Source organism: Phoxinus phoxinus (genome assembly GCF_949152265.1).
Source record: "Phoxinus phoxinus genome assembly, chromosome: 8".
Classification (NCBI taxonomy): Eukaryota; Metazoa; Chordata; class Actinopteri; order Cypriniformes; family Leuciscidae; genus Phoxinus; species Phoxinus phoxinus.
Window position 1 is genome coordinate 5,369,898 of NC_136883.1, and position 21,399 is coordinate 5,391,296.

General features: G+C 39.2%; 1 protein-coding gene across 13 annotated transcripts in view; it reads right to left on the minus strand.

Moving 5' to 3' along the window:
- Window positions 1-21,399, minus strand: part of large2 (LARGE xylosyl- and glucuronyltransferase 2) — a 116,652-nt gene that overhangs the window by 25,090 nt on the left and 70,163 nt on the right. For 8 of the 13 annotated variants that reach the window (XM_079621506.1, XM_079621509.1, XM_079621505.1 and 5 more), the window contains one exon: window positions 20,976-21,064. The exons of 1 other annotated variant lie outside the window; for it this stretch is intronic. The gene's annotated coding sequence lies outside the window, so the exon portion shown is untranslated. Of the gene's footprint in view, window positions 1-3,081; window positions 3,277-8,606; window positions 8,686-20,975; window positions 21,065-21,399 lie in introns of those variants that run through there. 4 more of the 13 variants (XM_079621515.1, XM_079621513.1, XM_079621514.1 and 1 more) reach the window with 3 other exon arrangements.

The following is a 21,399-nucleotide window of genomic DNA, read 5'->3' on the forward strand; positions in this document are numbered from 1 at the left end:
CTCCGGGAGTATGGGGTCCGGGGTCCTTTGTTAAGGGCTGTCCGGTCCCTATACGACCGGAGCAGGAGCTTGGTTCGCATTGCCGGCAGTAAGTCAGACTTGTTCCCGGTGCATGTTGGACTTCGGCAGGGCTGCCCTTTGTCGCCGGTTCTGTTCATAATATTTATGGACAGAATTTCTAGGCGCAGCCAGGGGCCGGAGGGTGTCAGGTTCGGGGACCACACGATTTCGTCTCTGCTCTTTGCGGATGATGTTGTCGTGTTGGCCCCTACAGACCAGGACCTTCAGCATGCACTAGGACGGTTTGCAGCCGAGTGTGAAGCGGCTGGGATGAGAATCAGCACCTCCAAATCCGAGGCCATGGTCCTCAGTCGGAAAAGGGTGGCTTGCTCACTTCAGGTTGGTGGAGAGTTCCTGCCTCAAGTGGAGGAGTTTAAGTATCTTGGGGTCTTGTTCACGAGTGAGGGAAGGATGGAACGGGAGATTGACAGACGGATCGGTGCAGCTTCCGCAGTAATGCGGTCGTTGTACCGGTCTGTCGTGGTGAAGAAAGAGCTGAGCCGCAAGGCGAAGCTCTCGATTTACCGGTCAATCTACGTTCCTACTCTCACCTATGGTCATGAGCTTTGGGTCATGACCGAAAGAACAAGATCCCGGATACAGGCGGCCGAAATGAGCTTTCTCCGCAGAGTGGCTGGGCGATCCCTTAGAGATAGGGTGAGGAGCTCGGTCACTCGGGAGGAGCTCAGAGTAGAGCCGCTGCTCCTCCACATCGAGAGGGGTCAGCTGAGGTGGCTCGGGCATCTGTTCCGGATGCCTCCTGAACGCCTTCCTGGGAAGGTGTTCTGGGCACGTCCCACCGGGAGGAGACCCCGAGGAAGACCTAGGACACGCTGGAGAGACTATGTCTCCCGGCTGGCCTGGGAACGCCTCGGTGTCCCCCTGGAAGAGCTGAAGGAAGTGTCTAGGGAGAGGGAAGTCTGGGTGTCTCTGCTTAGACTGCTGCCCCCGCGACCCGGCCCCGGATAAGCGGAAGAAGATGGATGGATGGATGGACATATATTCATTTATGTATGATTTACACACCCAGACACACACACACATATTACTAAGCTGTGACTAATTTATAATTAACTTTTGTGTGTAGTAAAATGCTATTTAAAAATGCTGTTGAAATGTATTTATAGTTCTAATAAATACTTTTTTATTTATTAGTTTTTTTAAATGTAATTAATAAAATTTTCATTTTATTAATTACAACGAACTCAAAATTTTAAGGCAACAAGGTAACTTGTTTTTTTAAGTTAAACCAACATTTTCTTTTTAAAGTGTGCCATGTTTTGTCTACAACTAGTAAGTTGTGAGAAGCTGTGTATTGCTGTTATTTTTTCTTCATGTTATTCATGGTTTGGTCATGATTTGTTATGTATTTTTTATGACATCTCTTTCTTATTGTCTTAAGAAAACCAGACAAAACATAATGTACAACCTCATGGGCTTCAGTACGTTTGGAAACACTCATTATTTTTGCGACTGCATTTGTAGCCGCTGTAAAAATTAAAATCTCTACTGTTCAAGGATACGGCCCTTGTCTCAAAAATTTATCAACACTGCATATTCCTCCCAGCTTCAGTTCCACACTGAAAATCAATGACTCCAGAGATGTCCAATCATTCATTTATATTCCTTTTTTTTTTTTTTGGCCTGGATTGAAGCAACATCAGAAGTTCTAGAACGGAACATTGATCAATTCTGAAGGGTTTTTTCTACAAAAAGCTCTTTTTTATTTTAAAATGTATCTATACTACAAAACACCAGATGAGAGAAGTAATTTCAGATCAACTCTATGTTCAGAAGAAGTACATCTAAAGTGATAAAGATGAGCTTCCTTCTGTGCTTATTTACATTACAATCTCAGTGAGGAAATCAAGGCTGACCTCAAACCTCTTTTTAAGTCAAACAAGACGGTGAGAAGTCACATGACAAAAGTCCACACAGTTAAAGATAATTAAAATGTAAATCATTAAACCATTGTCTTCAACGTTTTCCATTCAAATGGTCACACAGGCTGACAGGGTAAGACTAACCTGCTTTCTTCACCAAGTCATTACACACACACACACACACACACACACACACACACACACACACACACACACACACACACACACACACACACACACACACACACACACACACACACACCCACACACACACACGTTGTGTTTTCATGTCTCCTCTGCTCACCTAGACTGCATTTATTTGATAAAAAATATGGTAAAAACAGACATATTGTCAAATATTGTGACAATTCCAAAGAACTGTTTTCTGTTTTAATATTTAAAAAAAAAAATATATGTTTCTTGATGCACCACATCAGCATATTAGAATGATTTCTCAAAGGATCATGTGACACTGAAGACTGGAGTAATGATGCTGAAAATTCATCTTTTATCACAGGAATAAAATACCTTTAAAATTATATTAAAATAGAAAACCGTTATTTTAAACTGTAATAATATTTCACAATATTACTATTTTTACTGTATTTTTGACCAAATGAATAGTCTTGGTGAGCATAAAAAAAAAAACATTTTACTTTTTTTGTTTTTAATGATTCCAAACTTAATACTCTTTGTGAAATGTATTTAATAATACTCTCCCTAAAGTGCAACCCCACCCCCCTCACACACACACACACACACACACACACACACAAAGGACTTCACCTCAGCAAACACCACACACCCATTGCGCACACACACACAAACACAAACACAAACACAAACACACATATTGGGTTTCCATGTTGTATGGGGAAATTCCATAGAAAGATTTGATAACCGGTGTGTATTCTATCAACTAACCCCAATCCAACCTTCACTCTTCACTCGTCTCTCCTGTAAAGTATCTGTGCACCACAAAAACACTGCAACTTTTACACCGTGGAGAGAAAGAAGAAAAAGTCGGACAATACCTCATGCTACAATAGAAGACAGACTCATATCACCAGGGAGAAAAACAGAGCAAGAAAAAGGAGCCACACACACAAAGCCAGCATTCAGAGCTGAAAGAACGCACTTATCTTCACCTCTGCTCAGCGCCAAGGCCAGCTCTCCCTCTCCCTCTCCCTCTCTCTCTCTCTCTCTCTCGCTTTCTCTTCTGTGATGACGGTCTGACAGCTGAATGAAGTTACAGTGCGTGAGATTTTGAGCTGATATAAATCACGAGTGGCAAACTTTGAACTGCTCTACCTGTGTGGGTTCGTGTGTGTGTGTCTGAGAGGGAAGGAGAGCAAAACTCCTCCCTCTTTCCCTCTTTCCCTCCACCTCTCCGCTGGCATGCCACGGCAGGTTTGCGTCTCGCATTCGGATCAAAGGCGTCTCTCAGCCTCTCTCCTTTGCTCTGTCTTTCCCCCAAAATCTCTCTTTACGCTCTAAACTATATTGTAATTGCTTTTTAAGTTACGTCGCTGCTGCTGACTTCTCCATGACAGAAAAACCTTCCTTGCGAGCCTCACCGGATTTACCAAATGCCCTGACCTCCGCTGGCTCATTCACTCTCACTCCTCCTCCGTTCCTCCCTCTCTTCCTTTAATGAAAGATGACTGGCATGTACTTGGGAGAAAGAGGGGGGAAGGGTGTCACCTTCCAAATAACTGCTGCTGCATGACAAAAGATGGGTTGTGCAGGAATGCAGGAGTCTGGGAAGCTTTGACCAGCGGCGTGATCCTGCAGAAGAGATAGTCGCGCGCAGACAGACGACGCGAGCCAGCGTAATCAAGCATTCTTATCAGACAATGAACCGGCTTGTTTTGTCATTCAGATTTCTGCAGGCTCTCATTAGAAGCTCTTATCGCAGCAGATGGGCTGGAGAGTCTCTTAATCAAACACATCATCTCATTCTCTACGCTGGAATCGGGATATCTACGCTGACACACTTCCAGAGGAGGTTGGGATATACAGTAGCGGCCTGAAGTGAAGTCCAGAGGGGATCATTGTTTTTAATGAGCCTACGAGTTCAATTAAACCATCCAAATATTAGGAAAATATTTCAAATACGAGGGAAGGACAAATAACTAAATTTGGTTTAGGTGTTTATCTGATCAAATTGTTTGGGGAATAAAAGGCCTCCCCAGACAGCAACAGTGTCGGCTCAGATCCGGGCCACATCTGGGACATGTGGATTCAACGCTCACCAGATGTGGGCCGGATCTGGGCAGACACTATAGCCCCATTCACACAGAGATTCCGGAAAATACATGGATATTTTGTCTCGGGATCGTTTGATTTTGGTTCATTCACACTGCCAGTGATTTTTCGGGATCTGTGAGTGTGTTCACACACATCCCGGTAAGATCCCGTAAAGACACGTGACGTCAGGATGAGACGTGTAACGTACGCGTCGAAAACATGTACACTAACGCATCGCGTACCGTTCCACGAAGCTGGCGAGCGCTCTCAGCTTCAGCGTGGATAGTGAGGAGCTCCTGGTCTCTGCTTCGTTCCAGTTTGCAGACTTTTTTTCGTTCTTTCTTTGTTGATGACGAACACAAACTTTCTAGAGTCGCGCGATGGCACACCCCTTACGGCATTGATCCTGGCTTTTGTTCACACAGGGCGCGTTCCGGGACTGATCCCGGCAATGTTACTAGATCCCCAACACGGCATCGATGCCGGGACGTGTTTGCGTTCACACAGAAGGCACTCTGGCAATTTCGCGGCAATTTCCCGGGATCAACGCGCTGTGTGAAAGGGGCTTATGTTGCTGTCTGGGATACAGCTGCAGGTTTTATACTATGCACACACAAAAAAATGCATAGAAAAACAAAAGGCTCACAGTAAAAAGCATACATTGACAACATAATCAGTTCTTAATAGTTCATTGGTTCTCTCTTGTTTTTGCATTTGTTCAAACAGCCCGGTCTCACCCCAAAACGTCATATACTGACGGGTCTTGACCATACGTCAACATACGACGAAAAGGGTACCCCTATAACGTCAATATGAGACGCAGACATAAGCGCACCAGCAGCGCCTCCTAGCGGTACCCTAACGCATACCTGAACCCAACCATACCCGAATCGTCACATATGGACGTTAAAGGGTACCCTTTTCGTCGTATGTTGCCGTATGGTCAAGACCCGTCAGTATGTGACGTTTTGGGGTGAGACTGTGTTAATTCAAAATGTCTTTGTATGTCAGCATGGCTGAAAATTATGTCTCATTTCGTTTCATTTCGTTGTTACAAATAAAACAATTGAATCTTAAGTACAACTACGCAATATGCTCACAAAATATTAAAACAATATTTGATTAAAGGGCGAACATTGAAGATGTCAATTTTCCTAGGCCAGACATGATATTTGGCCATTACTGCACATTTGTTCTTAGAAAAGAACAAACTGGATAAAGATATGAAATTAAAATTTGCCTGGTTTTAGCATACGTTAATCTAAAGGCCCATATTCAAGTACATATTCAAGTTGTTTCACAATGATAACACGTGTCAGCATACCTATGGACAGAGCCTAAGGGGACGTGGTGATGGAAAAAACATGATATTGGAGGAAAAATAATTTTTATTCCCATCTCATCATTTTTTCCATCCCCTATGAAACCTTGTGGGTTCTGTTCATACTAAAAAGCATTAAATACAGCATAATACTTTTTCATTTATTAATAATGCATATTTGATTTATATTCAATTGCATCAATTAAAACTCAGTTAATAATGAATATAACAACAACAACAACAACAACAACAACTAAATCAAAGCATTAAATATGGCTTAATAAAGATGGTTACACTTTATTTTAAGGTGTCGTTGTAACAGTGTAATTACACGAGTGAGTACTCTAACATTAATGTGCACTTACTATAGGGTTACGGTTATTTTAGGGTTAGTTACTTGTGATTATGCATCATTTACTCTTATTACTATAGTAAGTAACATGTGTAACTGTGCCATGTTAAAGTGTTAACATAAAGTGTGATAGTTTTATACATCTCATGTTCTGTACTCTAAAAGACACTGTTGGAGAAGTAAAAGGTGTTAAAATCACTTATGTGTGAAGTTGGAACTGTCAATGCAACGCAAACATTGCATACATCATGTGAATTGTCTGGTAATCACTGTCTGCACTTTGAAGGTTTAGTGTCAAACTTGCACCAAGTTACAATGTTACAAGCAGACAACTCATAATCTTTCATCAAAACAGTAGTCTACATACAAAGGCAAAATATTAGCCAATACTATTAATCCAATCTACCAAACAATCCAATCTAATCACAACTGAGATCACGTCGCACTTTATTATTTAATATTATTAATTCACCAATTTTTGGATATTGTGAAAATCTTTTTTGTTACTATTAGAGATGGTAATTTTTCCTTGACAATAAACTTCCATGACTGCACACGCTGAGTTGTACTCAGGATAAGATGACAGCCAAATGAATGTTTGATAAGTTAACGCCTCGTGTTGTCTCCTCATTAAGGAAGTAAAGGTCACTGGAGAAGCCTGGGGGGTGGAACTGGGAGGTGTGGCGGTAAACCAGGACACCATGGAGTGAGACACTACTAATCTATCACACGAAGGGGAGTCCTTTGCATGGGTGTGGGTGTGTGTGTGTGTGTGTGTGTGTGTGTGTGTGGTGTGGGGGGGGGGGGGGGGCATTGGGTTTCTCTAACAACTGTTTAAGCCACACACACACACACACACACACACACACACACACAAACACACACGCTGCAACTGATGAATCACTTCACCATTTACGGTACAAAGTGGCTACATAAATATGTCCCTTTTGGTAACTTTTTTATTTGTAAATTTTGTGAGTAAAACTAATGAAAACATGCCCAGTTCATATTTTACCCAAACATCAAAAGAAGAAAATAAATGAATAGATCTCTAATTAGGAAAATAAAACCCACTTTATTGGGTTTAATTTTTTTTTTGCATTGTGACTATTTTCAGAACTTTGCACAAAAAAAACTGCATTATCATAAAAGAGTTTTTTGTACTTCTCAATACTCTCAAAGATTTACAATGTTTTATTATTTTCAATGACAATTATATAGGCCTAATTAGATTATCATTAAATATTACTGTAATACAATCATTTGTATTTTAATCAGCATATATACAGTGCCCTGATGTATAAATGATTTGTGATTTAAATTATCAAATTAAACTAAAAATTTTACTTGAAGAAATTGTGACAGAATTACTCTTGTAGAATAGAATGTACTTCTTAAGTCATAATAAAAATACAATGTATCACACATTTATGTTTAATGTTTTAAATTAATTGTTACATTTGTAAAGATTAATAAAAATGTTTTAGATTTATAGATGAATAAAATCAAAGTTATATGATTGGACATTTTTTTAATTATTAATATTTAATTAAACCATTAAAACGGAACCCAGAAACTATAGAAATTTAGGAAAAGGATAATGCAAACATATTACATTTTAGACAACATTCCAAATCTATTTTAAATATCAGATCACATCTACACATCCAATTCTTGTTATGTAATACAAAAAAAGAAAATCATAAATTCACCATAAAAAAGTAACAAAAATACAATTTCTCTTTTGATTTTGGGATTAACAAATAGTAAGACCGTGACGGAGAGAACACAGCATTCTAAATGAATCATGAAACGTCACGAAACCTGCATTGCACATGAGTGGCACCACAGATGTGTTGTGCATATGAGTTTACGGCTGCGACAGCTGCATATTCTAATCCTTGTGAACAAAATATCACAATCTCTGTGACAAATTCACCGAAAAATAATGTCTGTAGAATCCCAGAGATTAGCATTTAAGGACTAAGCTCTGGTTTAGCCATTGTGTGAGGGATAAAAACTGAATCATCTGGAGCGTTTCCTCTGTTGTCCGATCCACTAAAACACTCTGCATGACATCTGCCATTAATTTATTCACAAACTTTCTCTTCATCAGTCTTCCTCTCTCCCAGAATACAGACACCAGCACATTTTATGACTCATGGAGTTGTGTAGGAAGGAAATGATGTTAACAATGCCAACCTGCAGTAAAAACACTCCCTAATCCTCCTCTCTGAGTGTGAACAAACTCACGAGCGCCGTCGGGACAGGCGGCTTTGACACGACCACTACGAAACAACAAGAAATATAATACCTAGGTCACCGCAGAGGATTTACACGGGTCAAGAGGTCAAAAAGTCTCCAAAACAAGTGGCATTGTGCTTATCCTGCGCTCCCCGTGGCTGATGGGAACGGAATATAGCGTGAGGACTATGAGGTGTTGTTATGGGGGTGTGAGCGAAAATGATCGATACTGACACGCACACATAAAGCTGATGGAAAAGCGACAATTTATTTAGTCCTGACAAGTGCAGGATGAGACGCAGGAGAGGTCGGCTTACGGGTTAGCAAACTTTACTAAGTGCTGTCTCTCTTCGGCCTGCGGTCACCCCAATCTCCGGCTCCAGACAGCTTTTCTAAATAGAGTTTCACCCAAACGCAGCGTCAGCTTCTGGCATCCCGAACGGCGACTGTATCTGAGACCTCAGACATGACTGAAATAATACAGACAGCATCTTACCTCCGCCTGCACTCTGCTGAGGGAACTTAATCAGCTCTTCATACACCCACACGTCCACACCAGAGTCGTATTATACTCTCTTAAACCAGAGAAAACGTCTCATTAAGCAAACAGCTTCGATATGAAGAAAAGAATGTGCTCTTTATCCCTATGTCTCTTTACTGATTGGGCTAATTACACTAATTAAGAAGGCCACTTTTTGAAATGTTGACCATAGTTACCAAACATGTTGCCATGGTGATGGGGGAGGTATTATGAGAGCTCCGCAGCTGATTGGTCAGTGCAGGGTTCTCACTTCCTAGAATATTCCATGAATTATGTGGAAAATAATTTTAACTTCACTCACAAAGATATGGAAGCTTGTTTCTGGCACAGAATAAAACATTTAAAATAGTGACTTTTTATCTCGCAATTCTGACTTTTTTCTCAAAATTGCTAATTTACATCTCGCAGTTCTGACTTTTTATCTCAGAATGGCGCGATATAAACTCGCTATTGCAAGTTATAAAGTCAGAATTGTGTGATAAACTCGCAATTGCAAGTTATAAAGTCAGAATTGCGTGATATAAGCTCTTAATTGCGAGTTATAAAGTCACATTCTGAGGGGGGACTCTTTTTCTGAGAATTTTTGTTGAATTGTTGACCAGAGTTACCAAACATGTTGCCATGGTGATGATGGGGCAGGTATTAATTGAGCTCAGTAGCTGATTGGTCAGTGCAGGGTTCTCACTTCCTAGAATATTCCATGAATTATCCAGTCATGATTACTGGATATGGAAAATTATTTTAACTTCACTTGTTATGGAAGCTTATTTCTGGCACCGAATAAAAAATGAAAAAAGTTCATAGTGACTATCTTGCAATTCTGACTTTTTTCTCACAATTGCAGGTTTACATCTCGCAGTTCTGACTTTTTATCTCAAAATAGCGCGATATAAACTCGCAATTGCAAGTTATAAAGTCCAGTTGAGGGGGGACTCTTTTTCTGAGAATTGCAAAAAAAAAATTATCTCACAATTCTGACTTTATATAAAAAAGAGTCAGAATTGTGATATCAACTCACAATTATCTTTTAAATTGTTTTATTCCATGGCAGAAACAAGCTTCCATAAGGTGCAGTATCGAGTGTATGAAATATCTACAAGCTGAGCATAATTACAAAAACATTCAATATATGATTTTTCTATAATGTTTCCAGGCCTGGAATTTGCGATTTTAAAATTCTCAGATGTTTCCAGATGAAACCTTGTCAGGGATGAAGATGAAAACACTGAGCATGTGCTCAATATGACAGATGGAGATAGTTTGTGTCTGTTATTATATATTGGCACAATGATTCTTCTGACCTTCTCACGCCCCACAAATAAAGGGTTAAAGGTCACATGTAGCTGAGGGGTGTGAGAAATATCTGTGGTGAAGCCATCCATTAGCTCAACATCCCTTTCATTAGCGAAATGTGACCTTTAACCCTTATTGCGGGGGGATTAAAAGGTCAGAACAATCATCATATCAATAACTGCAAAACAGTGCCAACGGCGACATTCCTGCAAAATGATATTACGTTGCTTCTTGCATATTTCGCAACTCTTTTAAAGTCCAGTAAGTGCCACATAAAGCACGTTCAGTTTTATCTGCAACATTTAATTATAGTTTTTGTTGTAAATATCGTGGCAGTTCGAAAATTAAATGTCCGGTGAGTGCCACTAAAAGGTAAATCTATATCGTGTTTGAAAATAACATTTTATTACTAAACTCTAGTGTAAACCTAACCAATAGTTTTATAGTCTCCATGAAATCATAATGGAAAAAATATGATTTAATAATGGGATATTGCAGTGTTTGTTTTAAAATGATTTATCCGTGCACATCATTACTTTTTTGAATTAATGTGCCCTCATAATCTTTAATATAAATAACTTCCTCTTGCAGCGACATCTCTTCTCTGATGATGTGTTTATTGGCGCGAGGGCGGGACAACCTGTCACTCACATGAGATCGACCAATAGCAAACCACAACCATCTAACCATTTAATCAATTTCCCATGGGCAAAATCAAGTTCCAAAGTGTAAGTTGTAACTTCCATGTCATGCTATCTTTAACACAAGCAAACCATGCTATTTTAGGGGGAGTTCACATGTTGTGTCCAAAAACGTGTGGAAAACTCAGCAAAGGATAAATGGATTTCCAGCCTTTGTATTAGCTCTACTACTAGTTATATTTGTGGTATACTAGTATAATAGTTAAATAAAAACCCCATTCTGTACAGCTTTGATCAACTGTTCATCCATCTTAGCTGAGCTTTCGATGTTGTTTCGAAGGTGATCGTTGGTTCTTGTCACATGACCTGCGGTGCGCGCTAGTGGCATTCTGAAAGTTGAGATTTTTTAATCTCTAAAGTTGCCTGGGAAAAAACAATCTAATTGAGCGTCTACATTTAAAATAGTGAACTTAAGTGGCATGTAAATGGCCCCTTAGATGGCTTCTACAAGTCTTTGAGCTGTACCAGGTGAGAGCAAATTTACTATATGGAAAAGATACAAATCAAAAAGTGTTTTGAGGTCATCATTTAATATTGTAAAAGGAACTTTGCAAAAAAGAAGTTTATATTAATCAATTATCTGTCCCTGCAATCTGTGTGAAAAGGAATATAAATTGTTAGTGTTTCACCATCACTTGTGGTGATTTCAGCTGGAAAATAAATTGTATGCACAGACGTTTTTGGAGTTTTGGAAGAATAGAGGCATGTTTTTCCAATGAGCCTGGGTTGAATAACTATTGTCAAATGCAAACTCACCATCTCTCATATTGAGTGCATGCACAAAAGGTTCATCTCCTTGGCAGGGCTCTCATAGTCATGGAAAACCAGGAGACATTAGGGAATTGCAGGAGGCACTAACATCTAACACATATGTAACCAGTCCTACTCGACCCCTAGAGTAGACCTCTATATGCACTGAATTAATAATAGAATATACATTTTCTAGACTATTTTAAGTTGTGTTTAAGTGAGCAGGATATATTAAAATGTAGCGCATGGATTCGGCAGGCATGTGTTTGATGATACTAGCCTGGTCCTACCAGACTCTCGTACATTTCATTTGTACAGAGAGTCTGGCCTCTCTCCATTGACAAGCGTTAACTTCCTTGAATTGAAGGCGGGTTCTCTGTTGAAGTTGAAGAACTATTGGATCTGCCCAGAGCCACTCTGGATTTGCCATAACCAATCGCTAACGTTTGGTCATGACGAAACTACAACTCAAACTAGCGCACGACCTCAACGTCATCGTTCTCAGCCACTCCCTCTGTTCGCTGATTGGACCGGTAAAAAATTGACCGGAGAAAACCCAAGAATACACCGCAAACCCAGACGTAGTTCTGAAGGAAAATGAAAATTGAGCGGAAGTATGTAGGAGGGCGGAGCCAGGCTATGATGATACTACAGCTCCCCACAAATTTCCAATGTAAATCTGTGGTGAAAAGTGGAACTGCAGCATGCCCTCATTGAGAGCCATTGGGGCAGATTTCTGGCTGCCCAGCTAATTTTCACGTGACGTGACCTTACGTAAACCTCGCTCCAGAACAAGACGCTATCAGTCCGGATCAGCTATGCGTCTACATCAGGTCAGTAACTAGTTGGCATGTCTGTTCTTCCAGTGTGAAGGTACGTATCAAATGAATGTAAGTATAAACCCTTTAGTTTAAACATGCTCATGTGAATAGCTTTTATATACTGTAGTTCTGTTGTGTTTGTTTTAAGTTTGTTCTGAGAATAGACATGTCTTTGTTTTCCTCACTGGAATTCCTAACTTGCAACATTCTAAATCAACATTCGGACGCAATAAATATATTAAGGCAATTGACCGTTCGCAAAGACCCGTCCCCTTTAGTTACTGTTGCTATGTCCGACAAGCTACGCCGCTCTCACGCCACACCATGTTCTCACGCAGTGAAAAATACATCGCGGAGCAGAGAGAAACTGACAACGCGCTGACAGAGAGGACAGACCAGGTTACTTTTGGGTTATGTTTGATAATAAACAAAGTCTCACCTTTCAAATTTGGTAATTTTTTAAAAGAAATGTAAACAATAAATACCATTTTGTGGCTCTTTAATGTGTCTGTCAGATCGCTGTGTCGCCTCTGTTAAAGCTGCTCGTGAACCGATCATCTCTTCATTCTAGTTCATTTATAGCATCAAATAAACATGAATGAACATCAGAAGGAATGTTGTTTTAACCGCGGAAAGGCGTCAGTACACTCCGCTTCTCAAGTTCAAATCCTCCCATGTTAATCTACTAACTCTCCTGACTGCTTCGTCGGATAAAATGGCGGATGGCGAAGTATGATTGGTCAGATCACCTGTCAATCAAACTCCCTACGAAGGGTCAATTCTAATGGCATGTGTTTGTCATGTCTCCTAAAGTCTGTCAATCATCATTAGAGCACCACCCTCAGACTGAATAATTGGCAAAAGTGTGTCTGATGTGCTCAGCGGTTAGAATATAAAGCTTACAAGATATTTATCATAAACTAGCGCTAAGACCCAGAATGTGCCCTACCTAAATGTATGGCCAGGAGACGCTCTTAGTGGGATTCGAACCGGGGTCTCTGGCGCGGGAGGAGGGCGCGCTAACAAAGACGCTAAAGACAGTGCAGTCGCTAGCGCGCCTCTTGAGGCCAGGAGAGTGAGGTTTACACGCACAGCTCTTATTGGCCTACGTACGTCACACAGATTATGACTGTGGAGGCTTTGGAAAGGCGCACACACATCACGTCCAAGGCTGTGGCACTGCTGGGCGTCTGCTGTGACCTTCTGAGAATTAATCATGACCACTTACGAGGAATTTCTTTTGTTCTGGTCCCAGATGGTGTGGTGCAAGATCCAATCAGACTACATGGGACTTCACAGCAAAAGTCGATACATACATTCACAAGCTGTTTAAAAAGTCTATTGTATAAGAATGAGTCTGCAGTCTTGAAGGTCATATGACTTTCCATCTCAACCTGAGCAGATCTTAATCTATATTCTTATGTATTCATTTTCCACAAAGAAAAGCTGAAACCCCTCCTACATGACAACAGTGTTTTGAATCTGGGGGTTTGCGCGAGCAGCCTGGCCTTTCAACTAGGAAAATAGAAAGCAAGTTGTGTTGTGAGCGGGGGAACGGGAAGCTGCCAATATTATTTTCACCCAGTTTTTGGGTCGACTATCTGTCTATCTACTCAGACGCTACTTCTCTGGCGGCTGAGACTAACTCACCTCTTTAAATCTTCTCGATCTCTCTAGCCAACCAAGGCATATAGCCTATGTCTCCCAGTTTCATTGCCCACAAAATAGCAGGAGGCTTCACGCACTCACTTCCCCTCACAGTAAACACACCCACGTTCACGGAAACAGCACATGCATTTTAATAACAAACACTGAGCTTATTCTGCATCTGTGACATCATTTAACCTGCCTTTGCATTATTCATGAAACTGTTTGCACATAAAAATACGAACAGGATAAAAACCGAGAGGGAGCTGTCATGTCTCACACTGTCATCTCTCATTTACAAACAGCATCTCTAACTCACTTTCAGCACTACACATCAATAACACACACACACACACACACACACACTCCAGCTCAGATGTTGAAGGATGTTGCTGGATCTCAGAGGAGCCTGTTAGCATTAGCAGGAAAACCAGATATGAAAGCTTTTTTGGATGCCACCTTGTGTTTGAGGATACATTACTGAGAAGTGGGTGTGATATGTTTTCTAATGAAAAAATAATAATAATCATATATCAGTACTAAAATAGACACTATACAGCCCTCTTTAAAACAAAACCTATATCAGTGGACTAGAACATGAACCAAGTAGAAAATAAGCAACATTTCTACGCACTTTTACGGGTTCTGACCTTAAAAGAGGACTCAGATCTTTTGTCCATTCTATCCAACTTTCCATATATACAGTATATTTGTATATTGAAATATGTAGTTTCTGTTATTTTTAAATGATTTTTATTGGTATAAATTATTTAAATGTTTTATTAGCCCTATTTAATTTATAATTATTGTAAAACTATTTTTTTATAAACAAAAGTAAATAAAACTCAATAAAATAAAATAAAATAAATGATTATTACTATTATTAATAAATGAATAGGGATAATAGAAAATGATTATACAACAGTAATATGTACTTCTGTGGCACAGCTGCTACATGGAAAGGCATTAGCAACACAAAGGATAAAAGTGTTTTCCAAATGCGTAAAAACCATTACGCATATATTGCTGTTGTGATTTTGTCAATTTTATTGAACCGTTTTGCATAAAACTGAAGACATTTTTTAATATACTCCAGCAAAAGATACTTTTTAACCGCATAATTAGTCACGGCATAAACCAGACTGTCAAAGCTTATTAGCCAAGCCTTGACCCCTCGACTCAGACTAGCACCCGAGATGGTCGAGTTCAATCCGCTTTAAAGGAGTCTTGAGTTCAAGTTCGAAAACTCTCTGAGAGATCATATGCCAGTCAAACGCTTCGAGGAGTTTGTTCTTCAATTATGTGAGAGAAAGAGGAGAGAACACTCCTTCCACTAAGACACGGCTGAAAGCCCCATAAATTGACCTGGAACGGCAAGAAAGGCATCTGCTTCTGTCTCTTTTTTCCGAAGACATTTGCATAAGACACTCTGTTTGAACTTCTATAATTTGATCAGAGATGCATTTCAGGCTAACGGTGCTAAATTCCATCAAATTATGATAAAGGATGACGGCAGCAGCCAAATCCCAGCGGGCCACTATCTATTTTCAGAAGTTATAGGTTAACAGGGTGTCATAAGATCAGGCCGGCAGCATTTTCAACAATGGTTCCCCTATTCTTCTACCTTCTCGGGGGGACTGAGAAGGATTGTGTGTGTGTGTGTGTGTGTGTGTGTGTGTGTGTGTGTGTGTGTGTGTGTGTGTGTGTGTGTGTGTGTGTGTGTGTGTGTGTGTGTGTGTGTGTGTGTGTGTGTGTGTGTGTGTGTGTGGATGAATAAGTGTGAGTGTGTTGTACTAAAGTGTGTACTCCATGGCACTGAGAGCTTTCCATTAGGGGAGCATGAATCACAGTGCGTTCCTCTCCTCTTCACCGCCCTTCAAAACAAAGTGATCTCCAGTAGGCTCATCTGAACCAGCTAGTGCAATCTCTCATTCTGTCAGAGACCGCTCTGCTCCACACCAGCACGGCCCTGGGACAGTCTTTACAGCTTGCATCTGCCACGCTTATCCGAGTTTGGTGCCGAAGGCCTAAGCAATCCAATTCGGCGTTGAAAGAGAGCACCACCAGGTATTAACACAGGGTGTACCAGAGGGAGACTGGGATAAAAGTTCCTGAAATGGCTATAAAACACCCCAAAAAAGCATATCCTTCTTTGAACCCTAAGGGTTTTGAGATTGAACATGATTTATTTGGGCCATTTTATGGCTTTTCTTGCATTCGCAGTACACCTTGTGGGAGAGCAAGGTCTGCTGACTCAAAGGTGGGGGTTAAAGGTCAGAGCAGGCCGAGGTCAGGCTACAATTGGACGTCAAGAAACTCGTGCTCAATAAGCTTCTTAACTATCTTGATGATTTCTCCATGATATAATTTAAAATAAATGGAGAGCAAATGGAAAATCCTCAATAATCTCATATGTTTCTCCTTTGAATAAATTTCAACATTGTCCACAATGAAAAGAAACTCTATTTCTCATCAAATTCTTACAAGTTCTTGCCAAATGATCAGAGCGAAGATAATTTTATAGCGTACTAAACAAAAGTTGTTTCTATTTTATTTCTTCTAAGGGATTTTTAGGAGGAACCTGAGATAAAGTTGATACTTAAATTAAAAATAACTCCAAGTCTCCTGAGCCATATGTGCAATAACATTTTCCTCAGGAGTTGCATCATCTTTATACTCTTTCAAATTTGAGTTACAAATGCGGATACCTTCCGAGCAGCACCTGCTTGCATATTCATGCTGTATTGTTTACACAATCTTCTGTTGATTATATTGTCATTTTCAATCTTCTTCTTCATGTAGTTCTTAAAAGAAACAGCCCAACAGTGAGAGTTTCCACCAGTGAATTCCAGGCACACGTGCAGACGTTACATTTGTGAGGCTGGTTGCTATTTTTCCTGGACACATGTAATAATAATAATTTCTCCTTTTGAGGTATAGAAGAAATCTAAACATTGTCCACAAAAGTCTAGGGCCTTATGATTATCACAATGCGGGGAAAGCGGCAAGAATTGCAGAATCCAGTCATAAAAATGGAATTTGCCAAATTTCCCAGGGGACCAATTGTCATCTTTGCTGAACTTTTAACAAATTGCTGTTAATATCCAATAATAGCAATCAGATTATGTTGGCGGTGATTTTTGTCAGGAAAATAATACTTAAAACAATACAACAACAAAAAATAGAATAATGGTTGCTTATTTTTCTGTATATATTTTAACTCTTAATTTTTTATTATTAAATATTACATTTTATAAATGTTTTAATGTATTCATATTTTCTTACTCCTCATTAAATATTACCAAATAATTGTTTGGGCTAGATCCCAGTTATTTTTATCAGACAAATAATACTCAATAGGCTACTTCTTAAATAAAGGCCCAGTTTCACTTAGTTCAATTCGGGCATTTAAGTGGCTTTTATAAACGTGCCTTAGAAGAAAAGAAATTACTGGTGTGCATCTTCAGATAAAACAATAGCAGTGACATATTTTAAGATGTGTTAGTGCAAGTTGCTCTTATGCAGTTAAAACAGCTCAAACATGCATTTTAGTCTGACTTAATCCTTGTCTGTGAAACCAGGGGTAAATGTATACAATTTATATAATTATTTTTTTTTAAAATATGCATTTTATTTTATTTTAATATTCAGTATAACAAATATTCAGTATACCAAACAGATTTCATTATTCCCTGTGATTTAATGGTTGTTGAGGATGAATGGCATTTTTTGTTTTTTTGCCCGTTATATCATGATTTTAGAACGGGTATGTTTGAGAGAATTCAATATAAAAAGCCTGATTTGTTTTGGATGACGGATGGGGATATGTTGAATTGGCTTTTTGAAAATGAAATCTATAGTCTGGCTAGATATATGGAAAAAGCGTGGAAACTTAGGCAAAGAAATTTATATCCTGACCTAAATTGACGGTGTCTTGTCTTGTTTTGTTTGTTTATATTGTGAAAATGATGGTAATGTATTGTGTATGATGTTCATCTTTCTATGTTCTTTGTTTAATGGTCATCTTTGTGTATTATTTTTTGTTTTATGTCATTAGTGTCTTTTAAGCCTATTTGGGCTGGGCATGTAAGTGCAAGACACTTTAATAAAAATAATAATAATAAAAATAATAAAATAAATCATTAGTTGTATAAGTTGTACAAGTTTCAATTTGATTACTAAAAGCAGTCAAACAGAATCCAGAAAAATTGAAATGGGGAAAAAATGGATTCCAGAACATTTTAAACGAAAAAAAAATTTTTTTATAATCATTTGGAAAAAATTCAAACAGATTTCATATGGCCCTAAAAGTTACATTTCATCAAATTCTTCCAAGTTAGTCTTAACCTGATCCACATAATTTAATTATCTCAGTCTATTTTTATTTCTGAGATATAAACCTGAGATAAAGGTTATACTTGTATGAAAAATAACTCAAGTCTACTCAGCTGGAAGAGTAAGCTCTGAGAAATAACATTTACCTCTGGGAACCAGCAAGATAGAAAGTTTCATCAAAAAGTTTTACAGTACGTGTAAACAGCATGGTCTTCCTGCTAAAAAAAATTGGTCCTTTCTGGTTCCCAGAGAAAATTTGTATTGTTCAGAGGTTGATCTTGCATTACCAGCACTAACCCACACAGACCAACCTGGACCAGCATATGAATGCATGGCGGTGTAAGCTGCATGTATCCGCAGGGTTCTCTGCCCCCTCTCAGGAGCCCTTTATTGTTTCTCAGCCTCCTCAAAGCCAAGTGTGGGCCATGGGCTGTGGTCTGCACAACCTCCACACACGCTAATTCTCTAGCAACCTGCCTACACACTCTCCAAACATCAGAGTGTTGTGTTCAAGGACAAAATCGGTGTTCTTTTTAATGGAAAAAACCCCGTCACATTTCAGATGAACGGTCAGCTGCTTCTAATACATCAGTGCTATACATTTCGATATCTGCTTTTGCCGGACAGTGCATGTAACATGAACTCCAAACCAGAAGATCCCGCGGCTTGACCGGAGACCGAACAGATCCTCTACAGAGCCTGATGGCAAAGCACCCATTATCACAGATAAAACGAAATAATGCATAACAATCAATATTTCATGAGCTCGGCTAATGCACCCTCTTAAATGTTCCAGTTACAAATGCAAGGGATTGTTTGTTTGTGGACACGTTCGCATCTCTGCCCTTTAGATGCTGAAAACATAACATTTATGTGAGTTGTTTAGGGCTTTAGCATGGCAGTGATTTGTTTCCCTGACAACCACTTAAGGAACGACGATGCCGAGCTTGATTCTGAGCAAATAAAACGTGGCTTTATTTAACATTTGCCGTACTGACATGGTATTGCTTTTTAATCTTCATGTGAAGGTGTTAAGGCCCGTTTGCATGACTCATGTCAGAGCTTCAACACATCTCACCGGTCATGCTTTGACCTCGACATGAAAAGATTTGGAGATCGGATCACGGCAGGGCTGCTAAGAAAGAAGTATGCACACTAAAGAGTGAACATACACTACAAAAAGAGTATTTGAGTTTAATATGCAAAAAGTCAAATTCAAGAGAAAAAAGGATCATACAAAAACACTTGCCAAATAAATCCCTAATCAACAACTTTAAAAGGAACGTGGTTTAAGTCAAAACTGTAAGAATGTAAGATGTAAGTAAAGTAATAAATCAAACCATCCACAAAACAAAACATCTGCCATGACTTGCGTGTTTTTTTTTTTTATCAACAAATTTCTACTATCTAAAATGGCTAAATAATGTTTTTTTCTCCATGTGGCAATGTGAAAAATTCAACCTGGTGTGTGAAATATTCAACCCAGGCTCACTGTACATACGATTCACAGCAGTTTCCAGCTGAAATGAACACAAGTGGCAGTGAAACACCAACAACTTTAATTCCTTTTTACAGAAATTATGATTAAAGGGGCAGATCAATAATTAAAGTCTCCCCTGCTGAAAAATACATGTTGGTCCATGCTGGTTTATGTTGGTTAAAGCTGTTATAGACCTGGTCAAGCTGGTGGACTAGCACAGTCATGCTGTTCTCAAGCAAAACCCAGCTGGTTTGCTGATCCACCAGCTCTCCCGCTTCCAATGATGGAGATCAACAAACCAGCATCTCATAAAACACCTTATGCTGGTGACTAGCAATGCTGGATTATCATTGCACAGTTCATTACACAATACTATTTTATCACCTCAAAACACTTTTACCATAGTGCATGACTTGTAAACTAATACATTTAGATATTTGCATCACATATCCGGCTCCATATATTGACATAGTAAACTTGTATAGCGCACATTGTTCAGTGTTCAGTTATGAGTCCCATGAAACAAGGTTGAACAAAAGTGCTCAAAGCTGAGCAAAACCAGGTAAAGTGGCATGGATGCTTCAGCAAATGTATTTTCTAAACACTATCAGTTAGGTTTAGGATAGAGTTTGATGTAGGTGGTACGTTGCTTTCAAATGTGATACATTAACCTTTTAGCGCCACCCACCAGACATTTCATTCCCGAACTGCCATGATACACGCATGAATCGACATAATAAAATAATGGCACAGTCATGTTTATCTGTTTTGGAAAAAATTGAAGCAGCACTTTTTAGCACCTCTACTTTTGGAAATGGGTTGGAACTATTCCTTGCAGTAAGCCACCAAAACATACAATTTTGGGGAAATAATGTGTCCATCCATTTGAGTCACAGGTGCCATCTCCTAGAGATGGTTTTCACAATGATGCAATGATTGTCTCAATTTTGAGAGGGAAAAACTGGTCATGAGATTAAAAATAATGCAAAATACTAAAACAATTTGAATGCACCCACCATTTTGCACCGTATTGTATCTAGATGCACAGGATCAGACTCTTTTTTTTTTTTTTTTTTACCCCTACATTGCCCATATAATTATTAAAATTGTCCTATAGTATAGTCTTTAGTGGTGCTTCAAAAGGTCAGGAGCTAATGGTTTCAAAGTTGACCAGTGTACATCAAGGCACCAGGGTTAGCTTGATGCTTCACTAGGTTTCATCGGAAAAAACCTATGTGAATAGGTTTTATAATAATATTTCAAATGCGAAAATATAAAAACTCTACTGATGACTCACCAGAATGCGTCCTGGAAGATCTATGATGCCAAGAAGACGTGACTGCTGAGTAATCACTGAGAAACCTTTACTTTCAACCTCTCTGAAACCTGAAACATAAGGTGATGAACACTGTTAGACAGATTTTCAACCTTATATACAGTACCTACCACATAAATATGCAGCTTCTATTGTACATAAAACATTACATAAACTGAGGCTACAATGTAACTCAGGTGCAAGGTTGAACTCAATGTATCTGTACACGCCTATGGTACTTTAGATTCGCTGCTAAAAACTAACATAGAAAATGAGTCACAAATCAAAAGGGAACAGCACTTAAACTCGATCTTTTAAAGCACTTCAGAGTGTTTGGATGCGTCTTAACAAGATCATTGATATTGATTGAGGTTGAGTAGAGGAAAGGTCAAACCCAGGGCCGTGT